At 49.6% G+C, this 22,788-nt stretch overlaps 1 protein-coding gene across 4 annotated transcripts in view; it reads right to left on the bottom strand.

Annotated features, from left to right (window-relative positions):
* The window catches only part of MICAL2 (microtubule associated monooxygenase, calponin and LIM domain containing 2), a 220,837-nt gene that overhangs the window by 174,224 nt on the left and 23,825 nt on the right, over positions 1–22,788 (bottom strand). For all 4 annotated transcript variants that reach the window (XM_042906713.1, XM_042906712.1, XM_042906710.1 and 1 more), the window contains exon 2: positions 20,539–20,606. The gene's annotated coding sequence lies outside the window, so the exon portion shown is untranslated. The remainder of the gene's footprint in view (positions 1–20,538; positions 20,607–22,788) is intronic.

The raw sequence follows: 22,788 nt of genomic DNA, 5'->3' as shown, positions 1-22,788 counted from the left end.
ATCTAGAGAGAGGTTCAGAGAGGTGGAAAGAGCTGGCAGGACGGCAGACAGAGCTGCCTTGGACTGTACCTTAGCAGCTCACACAAGGCTTAGACCTGCATCCCTGGGTCTGAAGGGTCTGGTCTCAGGCTATAAAATCAGCTTTCCCACTGAAGTCAAAGACCTTAAAAATGACTCTAACACCCACGTGGGGTAGGTTTCCTCAGGAAGAGCCTCAGAGGGGTTAGTCTGGCAGATGGGGGCGTGCACCTGGTCTCGCGCACCTGCTAGGCACACCTGATCTAGCGTATCTCTCAGCCTGTTTTCTCATCTATAAGAGGAGATCATCACACCCACTCCATAGGCTTGCAAGGAAGAAATTCAGTCATGTATGTGATGTATTTAGCACCCAGCAGCTACATGATAACCAGCATTCATTACTATTCTTCAAATGGTGCACAGGTCATCAAACCAGAAGGAAGGGACTAGCTTCCCGGGTCAAGGAATTATATATGTTATAAAACTAGAAGCCATGGGCTTTCAATTCAGAATATATGGTTCAAATCTACTTTGTAGTTATGGAGGCTTGGACAACTCACTTTAACTTCTGAGATTTAAGTTTCCCCAAATATAAATTGGGGAACAAGGAAGTTTCAGTAATGAACTGAAAGCATCCTTGGTATGAGGTAGTTCTGTTAATGAACTAGAAAGGCTGACTTAGGAGAACTCTTTGAGTCCGCGTTCCAAGCCCTTTCTTCCAGAGACTGGTGTGTAATTCTTTTGGTGGATACCCTTTCTCCTTCCCCAAAAGAAAATCAAGGGTTAGTTAAATCAGAGGATCCTGGATAAAAGCTCTTGTTAAAATTTTCCTTGTCAACCACTCCCCAGCTGTTGCTTTTTAGAGTTTGATATGAAATATAAATAAAACCAACTACCCAGAAATATGAAAGGTTTCTGCATTTTCTGGGAAGAAACAGGACGTGATGCTTTAGTTTCTAAGAATAGCCTTGAAGCAATTTGGTTTTTGCCAACTGGAGTCCCTTATTTGTGGTTCTGCCTGTGTGACTTCATAAGTCACAAAACAACCCCCTTTCCCTGTCTCTGGCTGCTACAAATTAAAACTCAGGGGCTCCAGGGGCACATGGGTGGCTCAGTCTGTTAAGAGTCTGACTGCTGATCTCAGCTCAGGTCATGATCTCATGGTTCATGAGTTTGAGCCCTGAGATAGGCTCTGCACTGACACCAGGAAGCCTGCTTGGGAACCTTTCTCTCCCTCTCTCTGCCCCTCATGCACATGTGCGTGCACTCTCTAAATAAATAAATAAATAAATAAATAAATAAATAAATAATATTTCTCTCCCTCTCTCTGCCCCTCATGCACATGTGCGTGCACTCTCTAAATAAATAAATAAATAAATAAATAAATAAATAAATAAATAAATACAAATTAAAAACAAAAACCAAAAACTCAGGGCTTCCGATTGCCAGTGATAGCATGAGTAATGGGCTCAGTCCAGGGCATCTAAAGGACAAGTTCAAGGTTTACACAGAGTCCCTAAGTACCTCTCAAATGAAAGAAGAAACCTTCTGGCCAAAGAGTTTCTCTAGTACACTCATATTTAAGACCCCCAGCCTTCTGTCTTCCCTGGGCCTCATCATCTGCCAAATGGCATCACAAAGGATGACCACGTGTTGGATAAATGACAGGGTTCTATAAAAACTTGAGGGCTGGAGGGACACCAGACAGAACCTTCTAACAAAGCAGCTGTTTGGCCCAGGAGAAAAGCTCAGCCCTGAACCACACCCTCAAGGCTCACAGACAAGATATGCTTCAAGGTAAATACCAACCCTTGGGGTGGGGTGGGGGTGGATAAACAGGTGAAGGGGATTAAGAGGTACACACTTCCAGTTATGAAGTAAGTCACAGGGATAAAAAAAAAAAAAAAGACAGCACAGGGAATATAGTCAGTAATACCGTAATAAGTTTGTACAGCAACAGATGGTAACTACACTTACTGTGATGCACCTTGCATAATATATAGAGCTGTCAAATCCCTATGCTGTACACCTGAAACTAATGCATTATATATCAACTTATGTTTCAATTAAATAAATAGAAAAAATAAATCAAAACTAAAAACCAAACCCTCTTACCATTGACATTGTCAAGCTCCTCATTCAAACTTACCATCTCCTAGGTACCTGGCCAACAGACCCCCACGCAGGACCAGTTTCCATTCCAGAGGCAATGAAAGGAAGCCGTTCACCCCCACGCACTCACAGGTGGTCAGAAGATAAGGAGCCCCAGCTCCGAGTGTCACACACAGAAGACCCTCAGTCACAGCCACCTGGATCCAACACCTGAGCTGAGGCGAGAGGAAGCCAGGGGAATGTCTCCCACATACACTGCATCTCTGCAGAGCCCAGGTTCACAGGTGATCACATCTTCTCACCTGGCCCAAGGAGGCCTGGCTTTCCATCTTACAAGGACTTACAACAACCATCTAGAACCAAAAGGGGCATTCCTCAGAGTTGGGAAGAGACTGAAAGGGCCCCCTTGTCCTTGCCATGTCCTTCCAACCAGGGGTCCCAGCCTTGCCCTGCTCACCTTCCCAGATGGACATCACACTGCCTCCTGGGGCGGCCTCTTGCACCCTTGCCTCCTCTGACCAGGAGAGCCTCAGTGGGATCAAGTCTTCTCAGTCATTCCCCGGGGAGATGGATCCTGTCTCTCCACAGGTTTCTTTCTGTTCCTTATTTTAACCCCAGAGATCACCCACAGGAAGTCAAAGCCCTTTCTTACATGCAGGCTAAACGCATACATGCAACTTTTCTTACGCAGGCCATCTGAAGCCCTAATAGGAAAGGCCAATGGCAATGCATTCAAGAGACATACCGTGAAAGCCCAAACAAGTTCCCAGCCTGCCGCAAGGGTCTAGATAGTGCCCTCTGTCTACACTGCTCTGGGAGGGGAGCTCAGACTCTACCTTCTATGCTGCCCCCTCACTGAGAGCCCAAGGCCATGTGGCTCTTGCCCTTCCAGCCCCAGCCCTCTCCTCACTCTTTTCCAACAGTGAGTTTTCTCCATTGGTCTGGCTTCAAGTGACCTCACACACTCCCATGTCTTCACCTCCATCCACTTCCTCCTGCAATCTCAGAAGCAGATCCCAGGATGACCTCCCTCCCTGCTCCAGTGGGCCAGAGACCAGTGTGCTGTGTGCTGACCAGTCAGAATGCCAGGAAGAGACCTATGTGACCAGAGGCCCACGGCAGGCCAGGCTTTTTCACCAGTATTATCCTAAGGAGTCCTCACAACAAGTCTGTGGGGTGGGGTGGTCCTTATTTTTCTTTCCTGTTTCTGCTCTGTAACAAGAGCCCTGGGGGCCAGGGGCCATTCCAGAACTCATCCATCTTAATTTTTTTATTTTTTAGTGTTTATTTATTTTTGAGAGACAGAGAGAGACAAGAGTGCAAGTGGGGGAGGGGCAGAGAGACAGAGAGAGAGGGAGACAGAGAATCCGAAGCAGGCTCCAGGCTCTGAGTGGTCAGCACAGAGCCCAACGTGAGGCTCAAACCACGAAACCATCATGACCTGAGCTAAATGAAGTCAGACACTCAACCGACTGAGCCACCCAGGTGCCCCCATCTTGATTTTCTATAAAGCAAGTGTAAGTCTGCCATATGTGCTTCCTATTGTGTGTGTATGTGTGTGTATATACATGCATGTGTGCATGAGTGTATATATACACAAGTGTATATATATATGTATGTGCATTGTGTATTCATGTATGCTTATATATGCATGTGTGTATATACCCACGTGTACATGTGCGTGTATAAGACACATGTATATATGTATATGCAGGTGTGTGTGTATATATATGTGCATTGTGTATGCATATACATGCATGCACGTATATGCCCGTGTGTATATGTTCATGTATAATACGCATGTGTGTATATCTACATGTGTACACACATACCTATTTTAAACATTTTTCAATAAGGATTTCCAGCCAGTGCTCCACATCTCTGCTTGAACCACGAAGCCTCTCTTCAAGGACCTTTCCAGAGAAGCAAAGCCTTTGAGTGGACAGAACTCTGGCCTGGGCATGAGGAGTCTGGGCCGGCCCCTGACACCAGCCTCATGAGGACACCAACAGCAGCGTGGCTCAGCTGCTGACAGTGCACCAGACCCTGTCCCAGATGCCTCCATCTGTGATCTCATTTGACCATCCTTGTTGGACAGAAGACAAGACAGACTACAGAGTAACCTCCCCAGTATCCCATAGGCAGTGACTAGGGATGCCGTGAAAGGAGCCCCACTCCATCTCACTTCAAAATCCACACTCTTAGTCACCCACTGGATAGGGGCCACATAGACAGAGCTAACACGACCAGCTTTTGCTGCAGCCACCGTATACAGGAAATGATCCAGTTCTAGAGCTTCTGAGGATCTCACAGGTGTCAACAACGGGATGTGGTTTCATCAGTTACGGTGCAACCAAATAATAAAGTATTCAGCAGTTCTTTAAAAATAGTATTCATGAAGACATTTAATCCATGGGGAAATGCTTGTGCCTTACTGCAGAGTGAGGAGAGCTGGATACAGTTTCAGGTACGCTATAGGATTCCAACCCCATAAGGCAATATCTATAGAAGAAGAAAAACAAGCTAAACATGAACATCATTGTGTGTGTGGGGGGGGGGGTGCACGCATGGGGTGGGGGGAGATGGTCTTTCAGATTATTTTTATTTTTAGCTTCATACTTTTCTGCATTTCCCAAATTTTCTACCAAGAGCATGTACAACTTGTATAAACCCCTCCTATGCACACATTCCAAGTCCAGGAGCCTCTTTCCCTGATCAGACCATTGGTCTTAGCCACAGGAGGTGGGCTTCTGGACTGTACCTTCCTTGGGCCAGCAAGTACCTGCAGGCCTCCACCACACCAGCAGTGTACTTTTCTTCCCGAAAACAAAGGGCCATCCTGCAAGAAGCACCAGGCTAACTTGGTGAATGTGTTTACATTCCAGCCAGCAAGGGACAGGGGTGGGACAAGGCCCCAAGGCTGTATTCCCCCCCATGGCTCTGCCCTCTGGATCTCAGGTCCTTGGGTCCAGCATGGCAGGCCCCTTCCCAAGAAGCCATGCCTTTGAGCCCATCTCAGCCTGGCCTGCAGGATGCCTTGCCCGTGAACCCACAAGAAGGAAACCTGCATACCTGCTTATGGGCCAAGAGGTGACAAAATTACGTGGATCTCAACACACACACTGGGCTCATCTTAACAACAAAAACTGAACAGTCCATTCTACGTGTGCCCCAAATCATCTTGGTGACATACTGGGTGCCCAGGAAAACTGTCAACTCTCAATTTTGAGTTCCAGGAGGCCATCCTATTTCAGAACTGATAGTGGGGGTACTGAGAATAAGCAGATTCAGGGACAGAAAGCAGAACAGTGGATGAGAGGGCAGGGGGAAGAGAGGAATGCGGAGTTAGTGTTTAAGGGGTGCTGACTTTGAATTTGGCAAGATGAAAAAGTTCTGGAGGTGGATGGTGCGGATGTCTGCACAACCGTGTTAATGTATTCGGTGCTACTGAGCTCTACATTTAAAAATGGTTAAAATGGTAAGTTTTATGTCACATGTATTTTCCCACAAAAGTAAAAATAAAATGCACAAAACAAAACCACCATCACCACCTAACAGTAGGAGCTGTCCAAGGCCAGAGTATGGAATTTGTGACCTAATTAACGCTGAAGTCAATTTTCTAAAATACTTTTGAATTAAAATGTAATACGCAAAAGAAATCATTGGGCTAATGAAAGAATCTTGCTGTTTTTATTTGGCTCAGTGAAATCATTTTCACCTTTTTTTTTTTTTTTTTGGTAGGTCATCTAGACTCATTCTTCCTTCCAAATCTTATTGGACTCCAGAAAGCCTATGGAAGCTCAGTCCTGACAAGTTGTAATTTTATGTCTTGTTCTGCTTCCCCCAGGCAACCACCACCAATACCCCTGCCCCCGTATGCTCAGCACCAGTAACATCTCCTTCAACACCCGGCTCCCTGGTCCTTGCTCCCTGAGCCCACCATGCATTGCCCAGAGAGAATGCTCCTGCATTCTGACCATCCCCAAGCAGTGAGGCCAGCAGACTGCAGTTCTGTGAAAGCAGGGAACATTCTTCCCAGCAGTGTACAGATTCCCTAAAAGCTCCCTGGCGACAGGTCCAGATCAGCTCAGATCAGGTGGACATGCCGTTGGGCTCGAATGAGTGGAAATAACGGCTGTGTCATGAGATGACACTCCTGTCCCTCAAAGTCAGGGCTGGGCATATTTTTCATTGGCTAACATCAACTTCAAGGACACTGGGTAAGAAGCCTTTTGAAGAATCCTGTTGTAAGACAAAAAAGCTTCCCCATTTCAAAAAACATTAGGTCCAATATATCATATAGCATCCTTGGTGTTCTTAAGCATGTGGATGTAAGCAAATCCTCGCCCTACCAACTCCTCCTCTTCAAGGCCCCTTCCCTCCAGACATTTTAGCTCCCTAGCCCCAAATGGGTTGGCTCCCTCCCACTGCATCCTTACTTGCCTCAATTACAGCAAGTTCTTCTGTGAATTTTTTATTTCCCTATGCCCAGTTCCTAGCACAAGACCCTCTGTACATAGTATGTGCTAAATGAATGAATGAATATACAATCCTTGGGACCGTAAGAACTGTTGACATTAAATGAGCATCTATGAAGTCTTGGGCAAGGTGTTAAAAGCTTCCTATGTATTAAAGTTAATCACTGTAACAAACCCAGGCATTGTTAGACTCTCCATTATCTCCATTTTGTAAAGAATTAGGAAAGTTAGCAAGTTGCCCGAGGTCACATGGTCACAAGTCATGAACGTGTAACATGAAGCCCCATAGTCAGAGCTCAGAGCCCATATCCTTAACCACTATACCCATACTGCTCCCACACAAAGTGAACGCAGCCAAAGGTATACAAGTGCTGCCCGGCACACCACAGCAGACAGGGTCTCTGGTCTAGGCCGGGGACTCCTTTTCTTCCATCAAACTCCAAAATGCTAAGATCTGGGTAATGAGATCTTGGTGCACTATCAGATGAGGACAGAGGCTAATCTGCCAATAAAAACTCAGCTGGGAGGTAATTTTCAGGCTTTGGTGGGTATGGCCAAGACAGGCTAGCTGACTGCCACACGCATTGCTCCTTCCTCCTGAGCCCTTCCTTGTAGCTGTGAACCCACGCAACCAGCTCTAGGTAATCGGACTATGAGCAGAAGTGATATATACAACTTCCGGGCATGCCCCATAAGAACCTCCCATGGTGACCGTCCACGTTCTTTTCACTTCTGCCAGAGCACAGCAGCTTTGGAAACCACAGGTGGGAGATGGCAAAGCCAGGAGAAGGAAAGAGCCAGATTCCCTGGGTGCCCTGGGAGGAAAGCCCTCTGTGATGAGGAACATTTGGCCTTCACATACATGAGAAATAAACTGCAAGTATATGAAGTCACTGAGAACTGAGGGTTTATCTGTTAGGTGGGAAACGTCCCCTTAAGTAATACAGGAGGTAAACCACAGTGTGGTAGGTACGTCAGATTTGGCCTGTGTCAGAAAGCTTTCTCTCCCAGTAAGAACGCTGGTCACGTGGGGCGCCTGGGTGGCTCGGTCAGCTAAGCGTCTGACTTTGGCTCAGGTCACGATCTCATGGTTCGTGGGTCCAAGCCCCGTGTCGGGCCCTGTGCTGACAGCTCAGAGCCTGGAGCCTGCTTCAGATTCTGTGTCCCTCTCTCTGTCTGCCCCACCCCTGCTAATGTTCTGTCTCTGTCTTTCAAAACTGAATAAACATTAAAAAAAAAAAAAAAAAAAAAAAAAAGAATGTTGGTCACATGAATGAGCATCTCTCTCACTACCACCATCGTTGTGGTCAACTTCCAAAACAACCAGATCCGCCATTTTATATCTTACCTTCCACTAGGTCCTCAATATCCTAAAAAGGTTGCTTGACCCTCAGAATACGCCTGCCCACCTCTCTATTTAAGCACTCCCGTCCCATATATATATATCCTGGGTTGAAAATCCACATCCTTTCTCTACGTGAGAATAATAGAGGAGAACAGGACAGATAAGCTAGTCATTTCCTTGGTTTCAGTGCCTGCCCCCGTGTCCCCCGCCCTGAGTCCCTGGAAGCGATGTGCTATGGTGGAAACCGAATGGACTCTAGCTCACTGAGCACTCTACCGAACAAGTCATAAACAGAGCGTCTCTGTGAAACGTAAATGAGGTGCCTCATAGTGCGCTCTCACGGATGTGCTAAGTGTCATTTCCAGCACCTGCAGGGGAATGACTCCCACTACCTCAAAGCTCAAGGCAGCCCAAGCCAAACTAAGGTAGAAATTGGTGCATTTTCACACAAATGGAAAGGGTAGCTCATTCCCGTTCATCTAACTTAGGCTGGGATGGGAGAGCTAAACGTGTATTTTCCACTGAGCTGGTTTCTAGCACGCCCTTAAGGTCACTCCCTGTGGTGAACCTTTGTATCTGGATCGCATTACATCTCCTGACTTGCTGAAATTAGGTCTCAGGGACTTGGACTCCAGTAATTGGTCCGGAGGACAGAGGGGGATGCCGAGGAGGAGACGGAAGCCATAGCAAAGCGAACATGAAAAGGATTTCTCAACAACGCCTGTTCGCTCCACACACAGCTCCCCAGCCAGGAGCCTGGGACGACCACAGAGCAGTCCCCGCCCTGAGAAGCTCACAGCCCAGCAGTGTCTCACGGAGCCTGTCTTCCAAAGGCCCCAGACCTTAAAGAGTTGTGCCAAGTTAATGCATTTGTCAACCGCCCCCCCCCCCAGGCAAAAAATTTGTTCTTCATTGCCTGACAAAAGTTGTGGGGTTTTTTGTTCTCGTGTGAATTTATCAACATGAAGTCAGTCTCAAAAATGTGCGCAAACTCCATCATAGTTAGGTCTATACTGCCTTCGCCTAAGAAAACAAAATGGCACTCTCCGTCCTTCCCACCCAGCCTGGCTTCCCCGGCCATGTCCACTCCCTCACCTCCACCTCCCCTTCCATCCACTGCAGTCTGCTTCCCACCCATGCACACAGTCCGGGCCTGGCCTCACACCCAAGGTTGCCACACCAACTCCACCATCCCATCTGGGACCCTACCTTGTTCACTGCCTCTCCCATTTTCAGTCTTTGCAGGCTCCTCTCTCTCTCAATGCCCCTGAGATTTTGCTGTGTCCCAAGATTTTAATCTTCACTCTCCTCTCACCCTCAAGGACCTTAGACACTCCTATAGTTCAACCAATATCTATGTCCTTACGACCCAACAAGCTATCCCTCCATGGGATCTCCAGGTCTGTAAGCCAACTGCCAAATACCCACTTCCTCAATGACTCCCATACAGAGACCTCACGTGTGGTCAGTTGACCTCCCCTGTCACTCCCCTGCACCCCCAACCTCAGCGAACAGCACCATCTGCATCCAGACCCCCGAGTCACACTGTCAGAGTCCCCTCCTTGCCCCAGTCCCTCACCTCCTGAGCGGCCCATCACCCAGTCCTGCCTTAGCAGCCCCATCCACTACCACCCTCCTTCCTCTCTGCTCTCATCTGAGCCCTCAAAACCTCCTCAAGCTGTTCCTGCTTCCTGATCAACCCCCTCCAACCCATCGGCCTATTTCTCAAGCTACCACCAAAGACACCTTTACATCAAAAACGCACATTTGCTCAGGATCTGTTCCTCTTTCATCCTTCAGCAGCAGCCCCCCACCCCCCCCAACAATCTTCAGGGCCAAATCTGAACATCCTAGCAGAGCAAAACAGAAACCACCTTTGTGACTCACCTCTTGCCTGCCCTTGGCCTGCCCCCCAATGCTTCCCCTTCCCTGTACTCTTGGCTTACTGAGCCACCTGCAGTCCCTAGTAAGCCAGGCTCTTCCACAACTCCCCGCCTGTGCCTTAGCTTGTGCTGTGTCTCTAACATGCCCATGCACATTCTTTTTTATCTGGTGAAAACCTGGGGGGCTCTAGAGCTGAAATACCAAAGCTAGCACAGTACCAGGGGTCCCAGTTTGGACCCTGGAGTCAGGCAGACTTATTAGAAACACGACACACCATTTACTAGCTGTGTGTGCCTGGATGAGTTACCAAACCTCTTTGAACCTCAGTTTCCCCATCCATAAAATGGGGATAATAATAGTCTTGACCCCACTGGGCTACGTGAGGATGAAACACAATGATGCTTGGCTAGGCAGTGTTCTAGGCTGCACTGTTCTCCTTTGAAGTCTTGCTCGGGCCTCCACTCACCCCCTTCCCCACACCGTACCCTGTGGAGGTTCCGATGATCGTTTCACATATCCTATTGAGTGGATCCACTTACAGGTCTGCCTGCCTCAATGGACTGTGAGCTCTCGAGCCTGGGATTTGTGCCTCTAGCAATGGTAGGTGCCCAGTGACCACTGCTTGTGGGTAAAACCCAAGCAAGAGTGGCTACAAAACCCAGGCTATGTGGCGGCTCGAAGTGTGACTGCTCTATCTTACGGCCACCAGGATTACCGCAGGGGCCTCCCACCCAGCCTCTACTTCTCAGCCAGAACCGCCCCCACCCTGTTCCCAAAGCCCTCAGGGCTCCCTACACCCCTCTGTGTAAACCCCCTTGATGGGCTCACCAGGCCTCCGGTGCGGCCCCTATTTCCTTGTTAGGCTCGATTCCCAAAGGTATTAGCGCTGCCCTGTGGCTGCGTCAGACAGGTGGGCCCCTGAAGTGTTCCACATCCAGCCTCCACCCTCCTCCTCCCAGCCCTGCTCCAATCTTGCCCATCCTCTAGAGTGGGGGCATGCCCCACGATGCTAACTGAAGACTTACCGTGCCCTGTCTCCCAAAGGAACTGCACAGTCCACTCAGGGGATCACATTTCAATAATAATTATGGGTAATGGCTGCCGTGACACTGAGCGGTGTGGACACACAGGATGGAGTGACGGGCGGCCTGAAGAAAACCTCAGAGAAGTGGCACCAGAGGCACAGAAGATTCCCGGCCCCTTACTGACCTTTCTTTCCTATGCATTCTTTTCCTCCTGGAGTCCACGCCAGAGGCCACCCAACCTGGCTCTACCATCGATTCACCAGGAAGGGTCTCCAAATACAGCTTCCTGGCCCCACTCCCAAACAGAATCTATGTAGCCTGATGGCCAAGGTGGGGGGGAGGGGAATGCTTTTGACTCCCCAGGGAGTTCTGTGGCCCAGCCAGGTCTGGGAATCACTACCCACATAGAGTTCTGCTCGTTCCATTCACTGAGAACCTGCTTTAGCTGGGGCATCGCCAGGCGCTTTGGAGAGCAGGTGGACAAGTTCTGCGCCCCCAGCTTCTGAGAAACTGCTATCCGGGCAGGGGTGGGGGCAGGGGGAGACAAGCAGTCATAACACAGGGATCGTACACAGGGCAGAGACCAGACTATCTGGCACTTCATTTAGCCTTGAACCCCAACACATTTTTTGTGCATTAATCTTGTCTGGGTGACTCATGTATAAACTTCTTAAGGAAAAGGCCACTGTCCTTTGTCTGGTTCCCTGCATTTCCCAGAGTACCCAGCTCAGTTCTGGGTACACAACTGGCATTCAATCGGTGTCAAAGATTCAAACAATTCGACTTTTTATATTATGCCCCTATTTGACGAATTCAGCCATTAACGAGCCGTCTACTCATTTTTACCTTTGTCATTTCGGTGCCAGTGAGGTGCCCACTCCTGGTAGGTAGGCACTACACATTTGTTGAATAAATGAACCTCTAGCAGTCAACGATCTGTTTCAGGAGGGACAGAACAGCTTATGCTATAACACCTTTAGAGTTAGCTTTTGAAAGCCTCCCAAATTTTTTTCATTTGAATTATAGACCTTGAATTTCAGAATCAATTTCCTGATATGTAATTATACTGCTTTGTTGTTAATACTGTCATGAATGTTATTAGCAATGTAAATAACACCTCCCTGGACCTTGGCAGTCAGCCGGCCTCCGTGTGGCTATGCCCAGGGCAGGGGCACAGGACATGATTGCCCACTCCTCTCATTAAGCCTTCCACCCAGCTAGCAGACCAGCCAGCCACACCCCTGACCCCAGTCTCCACACAGGGACCTGTAAACTGCATTCAGCCTTTATAAGCAGGTGTGTGCACCTGCAGGGCTGGGTAAGCCCTGCCTGAGTCAGAAAAGCCCAATGGGCTGTTCAAAGCCTACGGACATGTCAACGCACTTGAGAAGCCAGGATCTGTGATTTCAGTGTGAAATCCCCTGTGCTGTAGACAAGACACACGACCAAACAGGGACACTCAGCAGGAGGTTCTTGGGAGGCCCCAGCACGGGACATTCCACCAAGCGGGAGTGGGCTGGGCAAGCTGGGGTGACCAGAAGAATGGACAGACTCTGCTTTCCTTGGGGCCAGCATTTCCAGTGGTAATGCTGTTGTCATTGTGGTTTGTTTGTTTATTTGTTCTACGCCCTAAAAACAAGACTTGGTCTTGAGTGGGGACACTTCTGGATGCGGCTTAAAGATCATCTGGCCCTCCCTCTAGGTTCAGTCTAGGGAGGGAAGATCTGTGATGCCCTTTGCACCAAGGACCAAAGGGGTTTTCCCTGGAGGGCATGCTCCTTCGTGGAAAGCACTTTGGCAGCCCAGTCTGAGAGCTGTTCCCTTCCTTTTCGCTTCTGCTGGAAAGCAGGAGGATTTATTTGCTGCCTACTTATTTGTCCATACCTTCCCCACAGACACTGATGACCATGTGCCAGGAAAATGAACACAGCTGCAAAGTTCTCAGATGTGACCTTGGAGGAGTGAATGGGCCAGAGGCAGAGCAAGAAAGCTCTGAGAAAGTTTCTCTCTACTCCAGCAGGACCCACCCAAGGGGGTTCTCTGTCCAAGTCAAATACACTGTTATCAGAGAGCAGTTTAGATGTCTGAGCAGAAAAGAGAGAGAGAGAGAGAGAGTTTGGTCCATTTCCTCATTTGTGCAGAGGAACTGAGGCCTCCTGGGAACTATTTTCCCAAAAGTTCTATAAAGCCAATGAAGTTTCCAGATAGTAAATACAGAAAGGTCTCTCTGATAAGACAGGGCAGAACAAGTCCCTAAAAGACACTAAACTGCTGAACTGACCTCTGAGATTTTTTTTTAATGTTTATTTATTTATTTTGAGAGAGAGGGAGGGAGAGAGAGGGAGAGAGGGAGGGAGGGAGGGAGGGAGGGAGGGAGGGAGGGAGAGAGAGAGAGAGAGAGAGAGAGAGAGAGAGAGAGAGAGAGAGAGAGAATGCACACATGCCAGCTGGGGAGGGGCAGAGAGAGGAGACGGAGAATCCCAAGCAGGCTCCACACTGTCAGCACAGAGCGTGATGCAGGGTTTGAACTCCCCAACCATGAGATCATGACCTGAGCCAAAATCAAGAGTCAGATGCTTAAGTGACTGAGCCACTCAGGTGCACCTGAGATTATTGGCTTGACAGGTTATTCCACACCACTGGCACATGACCACGAGGCTGGCAGAGAGAGCAATGTGGACCTGTGTGGAAGGGCACCATGGCTCTGAGGACACGGACGCCCAGCTCTCCCAGTGAACACACAAAGGCCATGGTCTGTGAGCTCAGAGATGCTGGGATTAGCGCTCCAGGACCAGAGACTACCCTGACCCCTGCCCCTCACTGCCCCACAGCCCAACAGACATCAGTGCAGGGAGAAGATCATGGGTGGGACCATGCTGCTGATTTTTCTGTGGAGGTTAGGGAGACAGTGTCCTACCATCCCAACATAAGAAAGCTGGGTTGGCTCAACAAAGATATTGGACTCCTCTCTGACAAACACATTCGCTAAAATAATCAGCAGCTGTCTCAGAAAGGAATTTCTCTTTCTTCACACACAAAAAAAACACAAAACCCAGGAGCTACAGAAGAGACCGATGCAGGCATGAAGGCTTCGACTCCACATTGCTCTCCGGTTTTTCACATGAAGGACAAGTGAGGCTCAAAGCTCTGTTTCCAAAATGGATTTCCTGGGACAGACCTCCACAAGGATTCATCCATGGAGAGAGAGACCAGGGCTCCCACAGGACTCACTCACTCACTCTCTCTCTCTCTCTCTCTCTCCGTGACTCCTCGCACTCTAAAGAGCTGATATTTTTAAAGATTCTTGCTCTCTCTCATGGCAAATCATCTGCTTCCTGGATCCTTTTGCCTTGTAAATATCATCTTTAAAAACAGCAATATATTTTCATTGGTCTTTATTTTTAAGTAGCCTTCTCACTCCAGCCCCAGCTCCTGCAGAAAGATTGTGTGGCCCTGTCTGGAATGCAAAGCAGTCCCTGGAGAGACAGTCTGCGCATGAACTCACAAGGGTGTTTGTTATCAGCTTATTTGGCAAGAGGAATCTGAGACATTTTACACATGAACTGTCAGTGTGGCCGGTCCCACTCTGATGCCTTCGCCCTATCAATAAACACCTCCACTGGTGCGTGACACACAAGAGGTAAAAAATGGACACAGACAGTCTGAAAACAAGCCTCGTGCACGTGTCTACAGGGAAAGGTACTTCAGGTGCCTGGAGAATTCATATCTGGAGAATCTTCGCTGGTCCCTACTGAGGTTTCTTTCAATGACTCTTACAGAGTTAGCAAGTGTTTCACAAAAGCCCTTAACCTTCTGGTGCCAACCACGCCCCCTCCTCCCCCAGCTTATCTCTCAGTTAAATGTCCCACCCCTTCCACCCTCAGCGAAGAAGAAAACTCTTCTTTACTTGTGAGTCCTGCATCAAGCCCTTTCATACCACCACACATTTTCTTGGAAGCCTGCTTTCTTATCTACCTAGTAATCTCCTATTCATCCTTCAATTCCCAAGTCCCCCAGCTTGTGCTCAGTGCAGGTACTCTGTGTGAGGCTCTCTTCTCAGTGTTTCCAGAACACTTGATGTGTCTATGACAACAGTTAGAATGGCGGCTGTAACTTCGTATGCACCTGTCCTGCTGTCAGGCCAAGGCACAAGCTCCTGGGAATAAAGGGACTAGGGCTTACTCACCCCTGCATCCCCACAACCCAGCCCAGGACCCAGCATTCAGAAACCGCATAATAAACGTTGGTCGCCCCAATCAACGCCCGGCCCATTTAGCCCCAGCCCTCCCCTCTCGGTGCTAACAGAGAGGCCACTTGAGATGTGGAACGAGAACAGGTGGCGGGGTCAGCCTCTGAGCCCTGGCCCCTGTGAGTTCAGTAGCCTGTGTCTGCCTCAGTTTCCTTCTCAGTACAACAAGTATGGCCACCTCTCAGAGGGCTGCCGAGGGGAACAGACAAGGTAACACACACAACTTTGTGCCCACTCGTGTCATGGAGCTCAGGAGGAAACGTGAAAACAAGTGGGGTCCTACTTTAAAAAAGTGAATGGCTTCCGCGCCGGTTCATGGGCCATTAACATGGTGACAAGGTGGCCAGCCTGCCACCCAAAGTGGCCTCTCTCAGAGTAAGAGACAGGGCAGGCTGCACACTCAATCCACACCCTTAGCTTCAGAATCTCAGGACGAGGCCTGCTTAGCAACAAAGGTGATTTACATCTGAGTGGCAAACCCACAAGAGGCCACTCCTGCCGAGGCTGGCAGATCCGAGCCTTCGTTTCCGGTCTTAAATTAACCTTTCACCCCAAGACACGCCATAAAACAGAATAATGCTGGCTCAACAGTGGTAAGTCACTAAGTACAAGCCAAACAGCCCGCACATGAGAAGAAGCCTCCACCTCCCCGAGCGGTTGCACCCAGGTTTTATTAGGCCCCCAATAAACAATGAGGTGGCAGCAGTGGGGCCCTGCTCACACCTTAGACAATCAAGCGCAGGGTCAAAGAGAGAAGTGGAAAGTGTGGTGGCTGGAACCATGTGAGGAGGCAGCAGGGCGCTGGGGGGAAAGCCACTTCATATGATGTTGTTTTTTTAAATGTTTATTTATTTTGGAGAGAGAGGAACAGGGAGCAAGCAGGGGAGGGGCAGAGAGGGAGACACAGAATCCGAAGCAGGCTCCAGGCTCTCAGCTGTTAGCACAGAGCCCGACGCGGGGCTCGAACCCACCAACCGTGAGATGGTGACCTGAGCCAGTCTGACGCTTAACTGACTGAGCCACCCAGGTGCCCCTCATATGATGTTTTTGATACCCAAAGTTGGGAATCGGGAGACCTGGCCTTCATCTCCATTCTCCCACTAGCTTGCTTTCTGGGTCTTGGTAAGTTCTCTCTCTGGGCCTCAATTTCTTTACCCATACAACAGAAGAATTCGATTCCATGTTCTATAGGTTCTTCCCAGCTTTAACACACTAAGATCACAAATCCTAGAGGCAACCCCACCTTTCTCAGCCCTTCCCCTTTCTGTGCTAGTTATCCATCTGAGACATCTCTTAGCTCCCACTGAGCAGGCTTCTACCAACACTAGAACTTTACTGCTCCAGAGTGTCTGGTCAGTCCTGAGCACAGAGCCTGGCTGGCCGAGAAGAGGAGACGCTTGAGGCCGTATTCTTAAGGACTCATCTGGACTCATCTCTCTGGTCAAACAACTCAACTCCAGGTAACTTGTGGCATTCAGAGCTTGGCTATCCCAACAACCCCTGGTCATCTGGGCTGGCTTCTTTCCACTCAAAGATTTTTCTCACTCCCTTCTAATACCACCTGCACCTCCTGGGTTCCCGACTCTCTATCAAAACATTAGACTTTCCCCAAGGTGCTTGGCAAGAGACTAGGGCAGCAATAGGCAGTTCTTATCTGTACTCTGGTATGTCCCAGGGTGGGGTAGGGGAGAGGCTACGAAGGCCAGGAGAAAAGTGTCTACAGAAGCAATCTCCAGCCACATTAGGAGGAGGTGACCTGGAGAAGGTGACAGAGCTAATCACAAGGACAGAGAGAGCACTGAAAAATCACAGAATTCCAGGAAGCTCCTTAAGATGCTACCCAACCCTCGATGCCTCCCTTATCTCCTTAATAACTCTGGGGACAGGTGAAGTTCTGAGTGGCCCAACGCCATGCAGCTAAGCTGTGGACAATCAATACTAGAACGTGGGTCTTGGCCTCAGCCCACTCTTTTTTCCACTCGACTCCGTCGACCTCAAGACCTAGTTAGGGTACTCTAATGAGGCCAGTTGGATCCCCTACAGACTCTAAGAAACATGACCCAAGTGCCACTTAGGGGAAGAGCAGGCCCAGAAGATATTTTGATAACTGTCTCCCTGACCCCCCATGCATTCCTTCCCAAGCTGACACGGTTTAATTGTTCTTTCTCCAGCCCTTGCCACAAAATCTTGAGGAGCTTAGAGGTCAGTGAGAAGGGAGGGGTGAGCCCTCCTGTCTTACAGAAACCTGAATATCTAAGATGATCACAAGGTTCCCTCTTCCTCGGTCTAAAGGAGGTCAGTGGGGAAAAGTGGCAGATGGAATTAACCCACTGGAAACCTGGCCTGATTAGGTCAAGAACAGTCATTGTGAGCAATTAGATGGATCATCTGAATGTTTATTACAACGCTAGGATCTGCCTCTGCCAAGGACCTTTCAAAGACCCATGTTGGACAGCTCACCTCAACGTCAGGAGGAGGAAGCTCAGAGTAAAAGATTCAAGGAATTAATTATTCAGTGTGCATGACCCAGTTCCTGGAGGTGAGGCTGAGTGAGAAGAGAACTCACCAGCTCCTTATCATGGCAAGAAATGCAAATACTTCACTGGGTAGTGTTCCCTTTGCTGCCCAAGAGGATCCGTTTATGGTGGAGAGTGCCTCCCGCCTGCCTCCCCAAAAGAGCCAAAGTTCATTCATTCAACAAACAGTTACTGGGCTCCTCTGAAGTCCTATGCCCTCCAAGGATTTACATATGGCTGGAGCTTAGCAGCTTCGAAAGATCATGGAATTTATAAACAGGAGGCCCGGGCAGTGTCCCAGCTCAGACCTTAGGTGGCTATACTACCCTGGGCAAGGTAGAAAATTAAGTTAACTTTCTCATCTGCAAAATGGGAATGAATCCTCCTGCCTTATTATGAACGTGAAATTGATCTTTTTAAAATGGAAAGTCCAAGTAAACCTGAGGTGTAAACAATAATGAGAGAAGCCGCATGCTTTTCCTGCCCTAGAGAAGCTTCTGACCTGGCCATATTTGGAAAATAACCCGAGGTACCTCTGTGGCAAAACTCACATTTCCTGTAATTTGGGCAAAGGTTATGTTTCAATCTGCCAAGCAGAGATGGAGCCTGTGGTCAGTCCCAGTCTCCGGTCGGTATGCCCCAGAAGGTGCAAGAAGGGGCAGAGTATAAACAGAGGACTCAGGACCTGCCTGGCCCTGTATCTGGCCTGGGTAAATGAAAGACCCAGGAAAGCCCTATGACTGAGAGCGGGGGAAAGGCCACCTGGAAGTGTGGTCAGTCAGAAACAAAACTTCATCTGGGCACAACAGGAATGAGTTGGCATACACATCCCTCCCCATATACATTTCAGACAACGATGGAACTCACTGCCCATTGCCCGACCCTTCTCTGGGGACACATTCTATATTCTGTTTCTCTAGGAAAGAGGCAGAATTCTCAGGCCACAGCAGATGGTCTTATCAGGACCTCTTTGCCAGGACACTAAGAATCAGAACTCCTGCAGTAGCTTTTCCCAGGTCCAGCCAACCCCTTCCTGGTCTGTTGTTTAGGATGTCACCTCCCATAGCTCCTCAGTGCCCCCCAGGCCAGCCTCTAAATGCCCAGACCTGGCTGCCTGCTGCCCCTCCCCCACCCTGCTCCAGCCTTGGGTTGGGCAATGATGCTCTCTGATCCCCTCCTCCCCCTCCACCAGGACCCACCCCAGTCTCACACCTCCAGGGAAGCCCCTAGAGGCAGGGCCAGTTCTATTCTTCCCTATGTTCCCTCTAACTCAGGGCATTCTAGAAGTCCTTCACCATCCTGGTACTGCAGAATGATAGTCCCAAAATGTTCTCTGGTGTCTACATAAGGAAGGGAGGCCGAGGAGGAAGGGGGAGGAGAGGAAAGATGCCAGACTGGAAGTCCAGGGCCCACGTTCCAATTCTCCATTTGGCACCAGTTAGGTAGGTAACTTTGAGAAAGTATCTTCAGGCCAGGCTTCAGTGTCCCTATCTGGTAATAAGGTGTTTGTGCTAAATAAGCTCTTGGGTTCTCTCTAATTATAAAATTCAGTATTACAGAAACCAGACTAGCCTGGCCATAGGAGACAAGCGTCCTGGTTCTTATGTGCTGCAGCCAGGGCGGGAGCAAGTTAGCTGACTGCCCAGACCTCTGTCTCCAGGTCTATAAAATACGTGAGGCTGATTGGACCACTCCTCCCAGGGAGTGAGGTTCCCACCAGACACTGCGGTCGAGCTTCATGAGCCACAAAGCCCTGAAGAAATCTTGGGGTTTGAATTCCTTGAGTCAACAAACAGCTGCCGACGCCCTGCCACGTGCCCAATACTGGGCCTCCAGGATGGCACTGCCTGGCTCGGACAGGAAGGTTGGAGGATGGGTCGCTGCTCTCAAGGCTCCCACAGCTAGGGAGTGAGACAAACAAGTGAGCAAACCTTAACTTGGCCGGTCATGCACCTGCAGTCTGAACAAAGCACTATGGGAGTGGAGAGGAGGAGGAGGCGCCAACTTTGCCTGGAGAAGGGAGGGAAGCTTCTAGAAGGAATGGCATGTCCCAGATGTGGACGCCTATTCCAGGAGTTGTGGGACTGAAGTCAGGGCAAAGGAGAGAGGCAGAAAATGAGGCTGAGGTCTAGCAGGAGGGGGCCTTGAAGGCCACCGGGACAGTGATGTTCAGATTGTCTTCTGGGAGGTTCTGGCAGCGCATAGAGACAGAGCAGGGGAACAGAGCAGAGCTGGGGAGAGCAGTGGGGGCTCCCAAGACAGTTCCTGAGGGTGACTATGCCAATCAGTCATTTTGATTCCTGCCCACACCAAGCCTCCCAGGCCCCCAAGCCTGCCTCCGTAGACTTGCCAAATCTACAGAAAGAGGTAAACAGGTCTGTTCTCCTAAGAAGGGAAGCCAAGCAGAGGAAGATGCCGCAATCACATTTTCAAATCTTGGACAAGTGGTGGAGTGCTGTGCAGTCACTCCCTGCAGGAGCTGCCCAGCCAGATTCTTGCCTTGGCACACATCTGGGCCAGCAGGAGACGGAAACGCCATCAGAACTGGGACTGGAGTCGGGACATCTGAGCTGCTGCTCTGACTAAGGGGAGAAGGGGCAGAGTGTCCCCCTGACCAAAGACCACTGACTTAGGTCCCAGCCACATCTCAGTCTCAAGCCCCGCCTCCCTCCCTCCTCTGACAGCATGGAGGGCTGTGCAATGGTGGGGTGGTTGTCGGTTGTGGGGCAAAGACAGAGACAGGGCGGGAGGGGGGGCGGGGTGTGGGAACGGAGGCCTTCACCAGCCACTGCTTCTCCAAACCAGATCACAATTCACTTGGGTTTAAAGAAAGAGTGCAGGTGCCCTTACACCTTTCTGAAGCCTGACGCCAGCTCCCCAAGGTCAACCCGATGGTAGAAAAGAGACTTACTTGATCCTTAGGCATCGCAGTGACTAAAGTCATCTTGCAGGAAGAGCCACGCACAGGTTGCCATGTTCCTTTAAAAACAAGAGCCCGGCAATGAATGTCAGTTACATTATCTTACATTACAGCCTCATATCTTCTCCCTGCTAAGAGGTCCCCCAGTTTGTGTACTTTGCCCTGTAGTAACACTACCCAACTAGAGGAAATGCACAGAGGATTTCTCTCTGTGCTCCAAGTTTTGCATATGAATAAAGGAATTGCAAGGTGGTTAAACAAATTCCATTGTGTCCACTGTCTGGGCACCCTAAGGGTTTAATCACATCTCTACCTGAAGACTTGCAGAGAAAGTAAGATGGTAAAGATTACTTTAGTAGAAACAGAAAGTGCCAGAATTTCTAAGCTGAAGACACGCTGAAAGTAAGTCAAGCTGGTGTAAAAACTTGGTAATAAGTCACCAGCGCGAAATCTGTCACATTTCCCAAGGTGGAAAGGATCCAAAACACTACATAAACTAGGAAGTTATAAAAGTGGACCATCTGATCATGGCTGAGTTTCCTAAACAATTATCTTGGCTTCCGATGACCACCCAAATGGTTTGGTCACATCCTACCGCTTCTGCAGAAAATACCTCTACACCTGTTTGGAAATGGAGCCCAGGGTTAGAAAACATTTCTAAGGATTTACTTTGACTACTCCAAATTCCTGAGAGGTAGCCTCAAAAGTTAAGATGAGAAGTTTGAGATGTGCCAGAGGCAACACACATACTCCAGAGACAGAGGCACACTTCGCTCAACAGGGGTGTGGACCTCCTTGCCCCCATAATCACACATGTGTTCTCTCTATGCACAATGAACTGTGTTAAGCACCTGGGACTTGAGCTCACTTTCGGGAATTTTCAGACTATGAACAGGAAAGTAGCTACTATGTACTGAGCACTGGCCATGCATTGAACGCACACTGTTCGACTAGACGTGGTCCGTCTCCGTAGCTCCTCACATACAGGAAGACAGGTCTGGAGAGCAGAAAGCCCCTGCCATGGCTCTGTGGCATTTAAGACCAGGGCAGGCTGACCCTCTGCTCGTGGTCTTTCCCACCACACCGAGGTGGGAGGGGTCCTAGGACAGCCGTGGTGAGCTCCCAGGGCAGCCACTTGGGCAGAGGCTACAACCATGCCCATCGTGATCATCGTTATCAAGCCACACCTCTCGGGCCGTCTGGAACATGGCGGCTGGCAAACAGGCCAGCCTGCCTCACCCACATTCTATCAGCCTGAGCTGTAGGCTCAGAGAGGCCGGAGGGCTCCCCTTATCTGCCACCTGCTTCTCAAGGGAAGCACACTGGACTGTCCACACAGTGGGATGCAGGTGGGCATTTCTGGACCAGTCTGTGAGGGTCAGATTCCCACACAGGCCTGGGCACATTGCAATCCAGCCAACCCAAGGACGAACTCAAACCCTCTGTCTGACCAACAGTTAAACACACTTCGAACTCCCCTTAAATCCACTAAACCAGAAGGTCCTAGGGCCAAGCACCTCCCTTCCCCTCAAGGGGCCTCAGTTTCCTCATCTGTAGAATGAGAAACTGGACCTAATTGGTGACTCCTCACCAAAGACCCTTTAGCTGCCCCCCTCTATGGGCCCTGACTTTTAGAGCCACCTACAAAGCTAGTCGGTTATTAAAAGACGAATCTAAAGGATTAATCCGCGCCCGGGCATTGTGATGGGTAGTTAGCACGTGCTATCTCAGACAATCCTCCCAGCCACCGTGTGGGGCAGGAAGTACAGTCACATCACAGAGGGCAAAACTGAGGCATGGCACAGGCAAGAGCCTTACCTGGGGACGCGATCAGCACTGGCCACAGCAGCCTGGGACTCCCAGGGGAGCTGGCCTGATGCCATGCCCATGTGTGCTCCCTGACACAAGCGTCCCTTTGTAACAGAACGAGGGAACGACGTCTCCTCTGACACCTGCCACCTCACCAGTCCCAAGCAGAGGCACGAAGTCTCCAGGCCCTTGCGGACCTGACTTGGGTGGTGCAGCAAAGATGTCCTGCCGTATTCGAGTAGCCTCATGATCTCAAGGGACATGAGCATACCTCAGGGGACCTTTCCCTCTGCTCTAGCTCCATCGCGTCAGGGTCTTCACTGGGGGACCCCAAGCACTTGGGACCACCAGACACTCCATCAATACTTGTCAAATGAAGGAATGAAGAAATCCAGAGGTCAGAGGCATGTAAGGCTTGTCCAAGAACCCCTT

This window comes from Panthera leo, chromosome D1 (assembly GCF_018350215.1).
Source record: "Panthera leo isolate Ple1 chromosome D1, P.leo_Ple1_pat1.1, whole genome shotgun sequence".
In the NCBI taxonomy this organism is placed as follows: Eukaryota; Metazoa; Chordata; class Mammalia; order Carnivora; family Felidae; genus Panthera; species Panthera leo.
The sequence above is the reverse complement of the archived record's forward strand: the minus strand, read 5'-3'. Positions and strand labels throughout refer to the sequence as shown.